This window comes from Tiliqua scincoides, chromosome 1 (assembly GCF_035046505.1).
Source record: "Tiliqua scincoides isolate rTilSci1 chromosome 1, rTilSci1.hap2, whole genome shotgun sequence".
Classification (NCBI taxonomy): domain Eukaryota; kingdom Metazoa; phylum Chordata; class Lepidosauria; order Squamata; family Scincidae; genus Tiliqua; species Tiliqua scincoides.
Window position 1 is genome coordinate 972,994 of NC_089821.1, and position 13,239 is coordinate 986,232.

At 44.3% G+C, this 13,239-nt stretch overlaps 1 protein-coding gene across 3 annotated transcripts in view; it reads right to left on the minus strand.

The window, feature by feature from the left end:
- The window catches only part of MIPOL1 (mirror-image polydactyly 1), a 273,609-nt gene extending 262,831 nt beyond the window's left edge, over window positions 1-10,778 (minus strand). For 2 of the 3 annotated variants that reach the window (XM_066631516.1, XM_066631515.1), the window contains exons 1-2: window positions 10,644-10,778; window positions 9,348-9,506 (exon numbers count right to left, since the gene is read on the minus strand). The gene's annotated coding sequence lies outside the window, so the exon portion shown is untranslated. The remainder of the gene's footprint in view (window positions 1-9,347; window positions 9,507-10,643) is intronic. The other variant, XM_066631517.1, reaches the window with a different exon arrangement.
- Between the last annotated feature and the right edge of the window lie 2,461 nt (window positions 10,779-13,239).

Sequence of the window (13,239 nt, forward strand, 5' to 3'; positions counted from 1 at the left end):
TAAGAGGTTAGGATTGCACCCTAAGTTTCCTTTTATCTCCCCTTTCCCTCCCTCACCATCCAGAGGGCCAACTGGCGGGTTTCCTGCTTCTAACATATTTGAAGAAGCTTTTATTATTCCCCTTAATGTTGCTAGCCACATATCCCTCATAGTCTTTCTTCGTCTCCCATATCACTTTCTTACATTTCTTTTGGCACAGTTTATGTTCCTTTTCATTCTTCTCATTAGGGCAAGACTTCCATTTATGAAAGGAAGCTTCCTTGCCCTTCATAGCCTCTCTAGCTTGGCTCGTTAGCCAAGCGGGCACCCACCTGGACTTAGTCAAGCCCTTCTTCCTTTGCGGTATACACTTCTGGGCCTCTATTACTGTTGTTTTAAACAGCCTCCATGCACTCTGGAGAGATTGGACTCTTTTAACCTTCCCTTTCAACTTCTCCTTAACTAGCCTCCTCATGTGAGGGAAGTTCGCCCTTCAGGTTTTGGTATTAGATTTGTTTGACACTCTTCCCCCGATGTGCATCGTGAAACTAATTGCAGCATGGTCACTGTTCTGCAATGGCTCAGTAACATTACATCTCTAACCAGGTCTTGAGTACCACAGAATATTAAATCCAGAGTCACTTGTCCTCTGGTGGGCTCCATGACTATTTGCTCTAAAGCGCAGTCATTTAGCATGTCAAGAAAACCGGTCTCTCTTTCATGACCAGAGTATGAATTGACCCAGTCCATGTGAGGATAACTGACATCCCCCATGATTACAACCCTGTCCCTCCTCAACACCTCCCTGATCTGTTTCCTCATTTCAAGGTCCCCTTCTGGTTTCTGGTCCGGAGGACAGTAGCATGTCCCCACTATTACATCACTCCTCAAACCTGATAATTTAACCCACAGCAATTCTAAGGTGGAGTCAGACCGGCCTTCAACCTCTTCTTTGCTGGATTCCACCCCTTCTTTAACACAGATGGCCACCCCACCACCACTCTGTCCCTCCTATAGAGTTTATAGCCTGGGATTGCGGTATCCCACTGGTGGTTCACACTTTACCATGTTTCTGTTATTCCCACTATATCAATGCTTTCCCTAGCCACCAAACATTCCAGATCTCCCAACTTTGCTCAGAGACTTCAGGAATTAGCATAAAAGCACTTTTATATGAAGTCCCCTAAGATGGGCTGCTTGATTTGCTCCTTTAGCCTTGCTTGATGGGCTATCACACTCCATCATGCTTCTACTTCCAATTTCTACTCCTACTGATACAGCAACAGGGGTTAAAAAAGTATTTTTGAAGGTGCCTGCTACCCTTTGCTGCTCCCTGGAGAACCTTTGTGCCTCTTCCTTGCAATTAGTCAGGACCAGCATTTATATAACATAGCTTCTTGCAGCAGTTCAGCCAGCAGGTTTTCCTGTGTGTTTTTAAAAATTTTTTTATTTTTTTGAAAACTGCTCTTAAGTCCTGCCTATTAGAGCTGTTGTGCAATCTGACAAAGTACAAATGCAGGGGGGAGGAGAATCCATAAGGCTAATCTCTGCAAACTAATCATATTCATATAAGAAGCTCACATTTATTTCATCCATCAAAGACAAACCGAACAAGGAAAAGGTACTATTTCAACGAAACTCTAAGTTGTTTTGTTCAATCACTCTGACAAATGTCAAAACATTCCCTTTCCCTGCCTTGAACTTAACTCTGCTCCTTGAAGCCTGAACGTGTCCGTTGATACCTGCCTGCCTATCAGCAGAGACTTCTGCAGATTCCTGTCCTGTGTGCTACACAATGATGTGACTCAACCAAATCCATAACCTTTAAAAATAAACTTTACCTCTTTCTTCCAGGGTATCAGATATTGCTCAGCAGCGTAATTACATTACAATGGAGCTAGTCAAATCTAGGTCACCTCCTAGACTGTATGTGACAGACCAGAATTACAGAAGCCTCAACTCAAAGACATTCCCTTTTATAACATCTCCACAGTAGAACTTCAACATCTTCAACTAGTGCAGCAGTATGCAACACACCTGGGAGTAAATCCCCACCAAAACCACTGGGACTTGCATCTGAATAAACATGCATAGGATAAGATGCATTCCCCTTACATAACAACACACTACAATATTAACACAAAAGGGGCCAATCTGAAGAGCAGATGTTCCAGTCCACTTGAAAACAGGGTCCGGGGCATGGCACGCCTCCCTAGGTAGCCAATTACACAGTCATGGAGCCACCACTGAGATGACCCTGCACCAACTACCCAAGAACTAAACCTGAGAAACCAGCAGGTCAGATGGGCTGAGATCTGAGCCACCACTGAGATGACCCTGCACCAACTACCCAAGAACTAAACCTGAGAAACCAGCAGGTCTGATGGGCTTCAGGAGCTGAGATCTTGGGAAATCTCAGTTCTTCAATTTTATTACGAAGACTTGGAAAATGTACACAACTTGAAAATGTAAACAAGAACTCCCTTGCATTACTGAGTCAGCAAGAACATAAGAACAGCCCTGCTGGATCAGGCCATAGGCCCATTAGTCCAGCTTCCTATATCTCAGTGGCCCACCAAATGTCTCAGGGAGCACACAAGACAAGAGAACTGCATCCTGGTGCCCTCTCTTGCATCTGACATAGCCCATTTCTAAAATCAGGAGGTCGCACATACACATCATGGCTTGTAACCGTAATGGATTTTTTCTCCAGAAACTTGTCCAATCCTCTCTTAAAGGTATTCAGGCCAGATGCCATCACCACATGCTGTGGCAAGGAGTACCACAGACCAACTACATGCTAAGTAAAGAAATATTTTCTTTTGTCTGTCCTAACTCTCCCAACACTCAATTTTAGTGGATGACCCCTGGTTCTGGTGTTGTGTGAGAGGTTAAAAAAGCATCTCTCTATCCACTCTGTCCATCCCCTGCATAATTTTGTGTCTCAATCATGTCCCCCATCAGGCGCCTCTTTTCTAGGTTGAAGAGGCCCAAACGCTGTAGCCTTTCCTCACAAGGAAGGTGACCCAGCCCAGTAATCATCTTTGTCGCTCCCTTTTGCACCTTTTCCATTTCCACTCTGCCCTTTTTGAGATGTGGCAACCAGAACTGGACGCAATACTCCAGGTGTGGCCACACCATCGATTTGTACAACAGCATTATAATATTAGCTGTTTTGTTCTCGATACCATTTCTAATGACCCCAAGCATAGAATTGGCCTTCAGTATTCATGATCCCCAGCTGATATTGCAATGGTATGGTTAATTCATCTGAAGGATTCTGTACATTTTCTAGTTAATGCAACACCTGCTTGCAACATAATCCTGTGCCCACCTACTCAGAAGTAAGCCTCCCTGAGTGCAATGGGACTCGCTCACTCCCAAGTAAGTGCGTTTAAGGTTGCAGCCTAAGTGTCACTGGATGCACATGCTCTTCAGCATCCCTTTGAAGCTCTGCATAGTGACAATACATGATGGAATCCACTCTGGATGCTGTCAATCTGGGCCCCATCACCTCTGCTTATGCGCATTCTCCATTCAACTTGAAAAACTCATAAGAAATACGATTTTGAAACACTTGGTCCAGGTGTTTTCATTTAGTGACGTAATTCCTTGCATTCTGATCCTAAACATGTTCAACTAGACATAATGTCAATGGAAGGATCGGATGATGCTGAGGAGCCTGGGTGGACATCCAATCTTGGGGAGAATCTTGAAAAGGCCATCCCTGCTGACCAGGTCGAAGGCCTTCGTGAGATCTATGAAGGCTATAAAGAGTGGCTGTCGCTGTTCCCTGCATTTCTCCTGCAGTTGTCTAAGGGAGAATACCATATCAGTGGTGGACCTGTTGGCTCGGAATCCGCACTGTGATTCCAGATAAACGCTCTCTGCAAGTACCTGGAGCCTCTTTAGTGCAACTCGGGCAAACAACTTTCCTACAACGCTAAGGAGAGAGATGCCACGGTAGTTATTGCAGTCACCCCTGTCACCTTTGTTCTTCTTTGATCCTTCCACAAGGACATGAAGGGCACTGTTGACTTCGATGGCTCCACAACAGACCCCTTCGACATCCGAAGCGGCGTGAAGCAGGGCTGTGTTCTTGCACCAACCTTGTTTGGGATTTTCTTCGCTGTCCTGCTGAAGCATGCCTTTGGAACCGCAACAGAAGGCATCTATCTCCGGACCAGATCAGATGGAAAGCTCTTCAACCTCTCCAGACTGAGAGCAAAGTCCAAAGTCCAGCTGAAATGTCTGCGTGACTTCCTCTTTGCGACGATGCAGCTGTCACTACCCACTCTGCCAAAGATCTCCAGCAGCTCATGGTTTGTTTTAGCAAGGCCTGCCAAGATTTTGGACTGACGATCAGCCTGAAGAAAACACAGGTCATGGTTCAGGATGTGGACTCACCTCCGAATGCATCGGTAAAGCAGCTACCACGTTTTCCAGACTCACAAAGAGAGTCTGGTCCAACAAGAAGCTGACGGAACATACCAAGATCCAGGTCTACAGAGCTTGCATCCTGAGTACACTTCTGTACTGCAGCGAGTCATGGACTCTTCGTTCACAACAGGAGAGGAAACTGAACGCTTTCCACATGCGCTGCCTCCGACGCATTCTCAGCATCACTGGCAGGACAAAGTTCCTAACAACACAGTCCTGGAACGTGCTGGAATCCCTAGCATGTATGCACTGCTGAAACAGAGACGCCTGCGTTGGCTCGGTCATGTTGTGAGAATGATGATGGACGGATCCCAAAGGATCTCCTCTATGGAGCACTCGTGCAAGGAAGGCGCCCTACAGGTAGACCACAGCTGCGATACAAGGACATCTGCAAGAGGGATCTGAAGGCCTTAGGAGTGGACCTCAACAAGTGGGAAACCCTGGCCTCTGAGCGGCCCGCTTGGAGGCAGGCTGTGCAGCATGGCCTTTCCCAGTTTGAAGAGACACTTGGCCAACAGTCTGAGGCTAAGAGGCAAAGAAGGAAGGCCCATAGCCAGGGAGACAGACCAGGGACAGACTGCACTTGCTCCCGTTGTGGAAGGGATTGTCACTCCCGAATTGGCCTTTTCAGCCACACTAGACGATGTTCCAAATCCACCTTTCAGAGCGCGATACCATAGTCCCTCGAGACTGAAGGTTGCCAACAAACAATGTCAATGGAACATGCATCAAATATATGATCCTAAGATGTGGCCAAGAGGTACCCAGCATTTGCAAATAGTGCCATCTAGTGGCAAAATACCCCAAGGAAAGTGAACAGCACTTTAAAAAAATTTACAAGTTTCGCTTTGGAGAAAACTGCACTGGTATGTTACTCCACAAAAATGTCCTCAGTCCTCAACCTCCACAGATCCTGACATTAGTATTAGTAAAAACCCCGCGGATGCTGAAGCTCAACTGTAATGAGCCTCCTCTGAAGTGTTGACATCTGCACTCAGATTACCCTTATCTCACCGCTTACCTACAGCACCAAGCGTCTCATGTTATACACTGCCACATGCACTTCTGGCTGTTCTAAGATGAATACTGACAGCAGTGGTTCTCATACATTTAGCGCCAGGACCCACTTTTTAGAATGAGAATCTGTCAGGACCCACCGGAAGTGATGTCATGACCGGAAGTGACATCATCCAGCAGGAAAATTTTTCACAATCCTAGGCTGCAATCCTACCCAGGAGTATGTCTCATTGACTGTCATTGCTAAAAGCATATACATAGTAACTTGTTAAAAGTACAGGTCTGTAACATTTCCCCCAATGCAGTCACATACCATGGGAGCATCAGGTCAACAGGCATGTGGATGCGGGAGAACCCGTAGACATTATATATCTGGACTTTCAGAAGGCGTTCCACATGGTCCCTCACCAAAGGCTACTGAAAAAACTCCACAGTCAGGGAATGGAGGGCAGGTCTCTCCTGGACTGAGACCTGGCTGAAGACCAGGAAACAGAGAGTGGGTGTCAGTGGGCAATTTTCACAATGGAGAGAGGTGAAAAGTGGTGTACCCCAAGGATCTGTCCTGAGACCGGTACTTTTCAACCTCTTCATAAATGACCTGGAAACAGGGTTGAGCAGTGAGACGGCTAAGTTTGCAGACGGCACCAAGCTTTTCTGAGTAGTGAAAAGCAGAAGTCATTGTGAGGAGCTCCAGAAGGATCTCTCCAGACTGGCAGAATGGGCAGCAAATGGCAGAATGCGCTTCAATGTCGGTAAGTGTAAAGTCATGCACACTGGGGCAAAAAATTAAACCTTCACATATAGGCTGATGTGTTCTGAGCTGTCTGTGATCAGGAGAGAGATCTTGGGGTGGTGGTGGACAGCTCGATGAAAGTGTCGACCCAATGTGCGGCGGCAGTGAAGAAGGCCAATTCTATGCTTGGGATCATTAGGAAGGGTATTGAGAACAAAACGGCTAATATTATAATGCTGTTGTACAAATCTATGGTAAGGCCACACCTGGAGTATTGTGTCCAGTTCTGGTCGCCACATCTCAAAAAGGACATATTGGAAATGGAAAAGGTGCAAAAGAAAGCGACTAAGATGATTACGGGGCTGGGGCACCTTCCTTATGCGGAAAGGCTGCGGTGTTTGGGCCTCTACAGCCTAGAAAAGAGACGCCTGAGAGGGGACATGATTGAGACATACAAAATTATGCAGGGGGTGGACAGAGTGGATAGGGAGATGCTCTTTACACTCTCACATAACACCAAAACCAGGGGACATCCACTAAAATTAAGTGTTGGGAGAGTTAGGACAGACAAAAGAAAATATTTCTTTACTCAGTGTGTGGTTGGTCTGTGGAACTCCTTGCCACAGGATGTAGTGACGGCATCTGGCCTGGATGCCTTTAAAAGGGGATTTCTTTAAAAGGTTTCTGGAGGAAAAATCCATTACGGGTTACAAGCCATGATGTGCATGTACAACCTCCTGATTTTAGAAATGGGCTATGTCAGATGCAAGGGAGGGTACCAGGATGCAGGTCTCTTGTTATCTGGTGTGCTCCCTGGGGCATTTGGTGGGCCGCTGTGAGATACAGGAATCTGTACTAGATGGGCCTATGGCCTGATCCAGTGGGGCGGTTCTTATGTTCTTAATAGATAAAAATAAAATATTGACATGAGTGGGGATCCACCAGAAACTGGATTGCGACCCACCTAGTGGGTCCTGACCCACAGTTTGAGAAACACTGCTGTACAGAATACAGATCAACACAATTTTATACCAATTCAAAAGCGGAGTATCCAAGGTTTTTTGTATCCATGCGGGGTCCTGGAACCAAATCCCTGCTGAATCAATGGGAACCTGTATTCCAAGAAAGGTCTGATGAATGCAGAAAAGAGTGGAATTATTATTTTTTGTGATCTGGATTTAATCTCGTTAAAGCACCCTAGCACTGCACTCACTTGTTTTGCAGCTGCATGACACTGCAGGCCCAGGCTCAGATTACGGACCACAGAGACACCTCAGTCCTTTCCCACATGTGTTTGTATTCCTCAGTTCACCTAGAGTCATGTACTGAACGATTTTTCTCAGTGTCCGAGGCCTGACACGGCTGCAGCCTCTGTTCTAGTGTACGCCAGGTGTTTAATGATCAGCATTAAACCAACTTGAAGAAAGAAAGCAACTCAGGAAACAGAGAAGAGCTACGTGATAAAGGCTGCAATCCTATCCACACTCGAGATCCAAGATCCGAGACTGAAGGTTGCCAACCAATGACAGCCCTTGTTACTCTTCTTACTCTATCCACAATTACCTGGGAATAAGCCCCATTGACTAGAATGGAATTTACTTCTGAGTAGACATGCATACGATTGGGTTCAAAGAGACCTTACCCCACTCTTTGCAATCTGCAACTTATGGTGCCTCCTAAATTACACCCTTTTAAGAGGAGAGTTGGGTGTTTCTCTTCTGCTTGGCCTTCTGTTAGCTGAATCACAGTCATTTTTCTTATTGGTAGTTGTTACCTGTTCACTCCAGTTTGATTTGCTTTTCAGTGTCTATGGCTTTAATGGTTTGTTTTTTATCGTTATTTGTAAACTGCCTTCTGACTCCTTAAATGAGACTGAAAGGCAGCAAATAAATGTTTTAAGTAAACATTTAATATTTCTATTCACGTTTTGGTTTAACCTCTGCTTTAATAATTAAAAAAAAAACCTGATAAGAAAACCATGCAACTCTCATAGTTTCTGCACTGGTCCTTTGAATAGCATAGCAAGATAAAAAATATATATATATTTCAAAAGGACATAGGTGTGGACCTATACCTTTTCCATCTTGTACAATTAAATACAAACACATAAGCTCAAAACTATCTGGAGACTAATTTTAAAAGGACAAAAAGACTGCTTTGGCAGCAAGGAATGTAGAATTGTAACATTGTATGTTGACTTTTCTTTCATAACTAGAAATCATTGACACTGGAATATGCTGGGTTTTAAAATTTTTCATATGTCAGAATATTTATTGTATATAGACACTTACATTTTAAAACACTGATAAATACAATGTTTTCAATGTATGTGGAGTGGAGCCATTAGCTGTTTGTTTTATTTTCTCTGTAAACTGCTTTGTGAACTTTCCACTGAAAAGCGGTATATAAATACTGTTAATAATAATATTCATAAAGAATCAACTAAATAAAAAAATACCAAACAAATGGGTTGTATCTTCTATTTGTGGATAAAATTCCCTTTGTGCACGGGAGGAAAGGTTATGTTTGCTGATCTCCCCTTCCCTCTGCATCCCCCCTCTCCGTGCCACACAAAACCATATCCCTGATGTCTGGGAGGGGGTAGGAGCAAACCAGGGGTAGCAGTGGCTCAAGAAGGAAAAAGGCAAAAACAGACCCTTGCACCTGGCACAAAGTGCACTTCTTCCATGAACAAAAGCAGCAGCCAGGATAGAGCCAAATGATTTAGACTGAAGTAGGAGCACAATGCAAGATAAATACATAATCTTCCTAATATCTGGACCCCACATTTCCTTTCAGGAGCTCAAACTGACCTGCACCTGATTCTCAGGTGCTCTCCTATCCAGGTACAGACATGCTCAGTTTCAGCAAGGTGGCTGCACCACACACCCTCAGTCAACACCCTCACCACATGAGTTGCCATAGGGATCTTTCCCTCCCCACACAAGAGGCAGGCTTTTAGCTTCTATGACACCAGCTCTGTCTTTAAGGATTTAAAAAAAATACTCTGGTGTTGTGTTTTGAGAATCCCAAAGCTTTGACCAATGTCCACATGTGCCCTCAATCACTGTGCTACTTCAGAGTCAGCTTACGAGGAGCTGTCGGCTTCCTCACATCTCCACCCCTCACCACTCTGGTATTTTATAAAACAGATGATCGTGGAAAAAAGTCAGATTACCTGGAATGTCAGAAAGCTACAGCTGTACCTCCCTCCACTGCTGTAAAAATAGCACCATCCTTTTGCACTTGCTCTGCGGGAGGAGGAAATGGCAGCAATGCAAGTTGAAACAGTGGTGGGATCTTCTATGAGGTGTTGTTTTCACACAGCTTGTCTCTCCTACAGGAGCAGAGGGCACTTCGGTAAAGCACAACGACAATGACTTGTGCTCTGGATCCCTCCCCATTGACGCTAGTGCAATCCAAAGAAACAATCTACTTGGCAATTGTGGACTTGTACAAGTCCCCCCTCTGAAATGGGCATATCTCCAGACCATTATCTCCTGGAGACAGGTGGGTCCACTGCATCTCTGCTGCTCTTACTAGGTCTTTCTGGAGTCTCTGATATGGATGATGTGAGAAATGACTGTGAATACTGAAGAGTGTTTATTAGGCTACAAAGGAGTTTGGAGAAGGCCCCAGAATGCAGCACAGCCCTTGCCTATCGGCTCCCAAATAGTCCCTCTACGTACGCAGTTTCTGCATTTCTTTAACTATGCAACATGCTCCATACTCCCTCCCTATGCTGTGTCATCATTCTTCCTTATATAGCTTTTTGATTAATTATTATTTGGCTTAAAAAGTTGTTGGTTAAGGAGCTGGAAGAACCAAAGTGAGCTGGTAACATTTGGGGAGCAGGTGACATTCTTCTTCTCATCTACAACATGCAGCCTGAAGGCACTGATGTGGCTTCCCTGGGGGGGGGGGGGTGAAGAAGGAAAGAAAAGGACACCTCTTTCATGGAACATTTGCTACCCAACATGTTTCCAGACCCATTTTCAGCACTCCTAGTTTTAAAATAAGAAACAGAAGCTATGAAATGGGACTGGTCACTAGTTATCCAGAGAAGCCTGGAGCTGAACTCCAGACATTTTGTTTCTAGTGGAACATATTTAATGGGCCATAAGAGCGAAGTTCCAACAGTAAAAGCTATAGCTGCATTGGTGTCCTTTTCTCTCCTTCCTTCCCCGGAAATTAGACTTGAATTAAAACTATGAGACAGTTACAAAGTTCGCACAATAAGTTTTAGGAACAAAGAAAAAGTTTTAGGAACTGCTGGATCAGCCCGAAGGTCCAATTAGTCTAACAGCCTGTTTTGCTTTCATCTTGCTAACCTTGTATAAAGCCAGGATCTTTACAGCCAGAGCCCTTTCTGATCCATTTCTTTGCCTTCTGTCTGACACTGCAGATATTTTCACCCAGGTGGAAGAAAACCACTGCCCTGCATGATGACACTTGCATCAAGTCTGGCACTTACCTGAATAAATGAGAAAGGGCTGGCTGACCACACAGAGTGTTCCAACTCAGTCACTTGGGCTCTCAGGCATTATTCTAGCAAGTCAGCTGGAATCCAAGGATAAGAGTATGGAAGAGTCTTCGTCTCTCCTCCAAGATAACTGAAAGCAAAAGAAAAAGCAAACAATGAAGGTCACACCAATACAGGTCTGACCAAAGGCAGAAAACTAGGGAAAAGGAACCATTTATATTCATACAGTTTGAATAATAAACAAGAACAACAAGGAAGCAAAACACCTGACCGCCTGCATATGAAAAACTACTCTGAAAGTTCTGCACCAACAGATGCCTGTGCATTCACAGAATACATGCCCAGAAAACACTCAGCTCTAATTGGGAGTGGCAGAGGACAACATTCTTGTTTAGACTGGACATGCATGCAGAGAACGGACTGGAGGAGGGATAACATGCTTTATTTATATACTACGTCCCCACAGAAAAAGTTCACAAAACCAAAAACATTCAAAATAAATGGGAAGGGGGTGATGTTCTCCATAGCACTGGCTGGGTGCCTGTTTCCTACTTCAAACTATGACAGCAGTGTAAAAATTTTCAATTGGCTGAACTAAGCAAAATAATATCAAAACATGTATTTCACTGTTTTTAATGTTGTGCATACACTGCTTTGGGAACAAAAACGTGTTTCACAAACAAACCACTCACTTGTTTGGTATTTTCTGTTCATAGGTTTGTCTTTAGTGTAATATTTGGTTTGCAGGTTATCAGAAAATAATTTGGTGCACCTGTTCAGGACTCTGTGTAACACCAGGACCAGGGGACATCCACTAAAATTGAGTGTTGGAGGAGTAAGGACAGACAAAAGAAAATATTTCTTTACTCAACATGTGGTTGGTCTGTGGAACTCCTTGCCACAGGATGTGGTGATGGCATCCTTCCTAGATGCCTTTAAAAGGGGATTGGACAAGTTTCTGGAGGAAAAATCCATTACGGGTTACAAGCCATGATGTGCATGTACAACCTCCTGATTTTAGAAATGGGCTATGTCAGATGCAAGGGAGGGCACCAGGATGCCGGTCTCTTGTTATCTGGTGTGCTCCCTGGAGCATTTGGTGGGGCCACTGTGAGATACAGGAAGCTGGACTAGATGGGCCTATGGCCTGATCCAGTGGGGCTGTTCTGTTATTATTCAAGTTCAGCTTAAATCCTCTACTGCAGTGGTTCTCAAATTTTTAGCACCGGGACCCACTTTTTAGAATAAGAATCTGTCAGGACCCACCAGAAGTGATGTCATGACCAAAGTGACTTCATCAAACAGAAAATTTTTTAACAATCCTAGGCTGTAATCCAACCACTCTTACCCAGGAGTAAGTCCCATTGTTAAAGGCATATTCAGAGTAGTCCGTTCAAAGTACCAATCTGTAACATCTCCCCCAATGCAGTTCACATACCACGGTAGCATCAAATCTAATATATTAAAAATAAAATGTTGAAATGAATGGGGACCCACCTGAAATTGGCTCACGACCCACCTAGTGGGTCCAGACCCACAGTTTGAAAAACATTGCTCTACTGGTATTATAAGGCAAGCAACACTTTTGATACAGGGCAAGTTCGTATGGACAGTAACTCATCTTGACATACAGCCTTATATACATACATACATACATACATACATACATACTGACATACTGACATACATGCTGACATACAGCATACAGAGGAAAGCAAGATGCAAAACACACTGGAATGAGATACTGAAAGCAAAACCTGTTTGACATTTGGATTTACTGACTGTATCTGGAGTAGGAGCACACACACTGATCATTCCAGATCAAACATATAAAGCAGCTTCTCCTCCAAAGAGTGACAGGCTTGGTCAACTTCCTAGCAGAAATGCCTGTCTAAAATGCCTATTTTATCCTGAAGGCTAACAAGGATTGTATTCTGGTCCCTCTCCCCTCCCTCACACGCCGTAGGTGTCTTTCAAGCAGCCTTCTTCTCCTTGAGCCTTTCCAATAATCTGGTCAAAGCCAGTCGTGCCATCTGGGACTGTTTCACAGACACACTATCTGCAAATACAAATTATCCAAAACACAACACCTTGGAAAGGGTTAAAAATAATCACATTTCCAGACAGGAATTTCTATTTCACAACTGCACTTCGGAGGCAGAAGCAACTATCTAAGACTCCCTGTTTTGCTCTGTTGCGCAAATGGTGGGCATTCCATGCAGAGAACTCTTCTCGCCCTGACACAACTCAATCAATCAATCAATCAATCAATCAATCAATCATACCTTTAGTGGCATATAAACGAAAATACAACAAACAGGCAGGAGATATTTTGGTAATTTGAGATTAAAAAACTAGCAACTGCTATAATGTTAGCCTGGTTGTCACCTAACAAAACAAAAAGCGGATCAATAAATGGCCTAATAGGATGCTGTAGAAAAGGATCCAAATACAACTTCTGAAGTGAACAGTGCGCTGGGCAATGAATCAAGGACACAACTCCTATGTGCACTGGAAACTTCTCAAGGGACAGCCCCTGACTCTGAGTCAAGGGGCCTTGACTAACAGGCGGGCCCGGGACATCAAA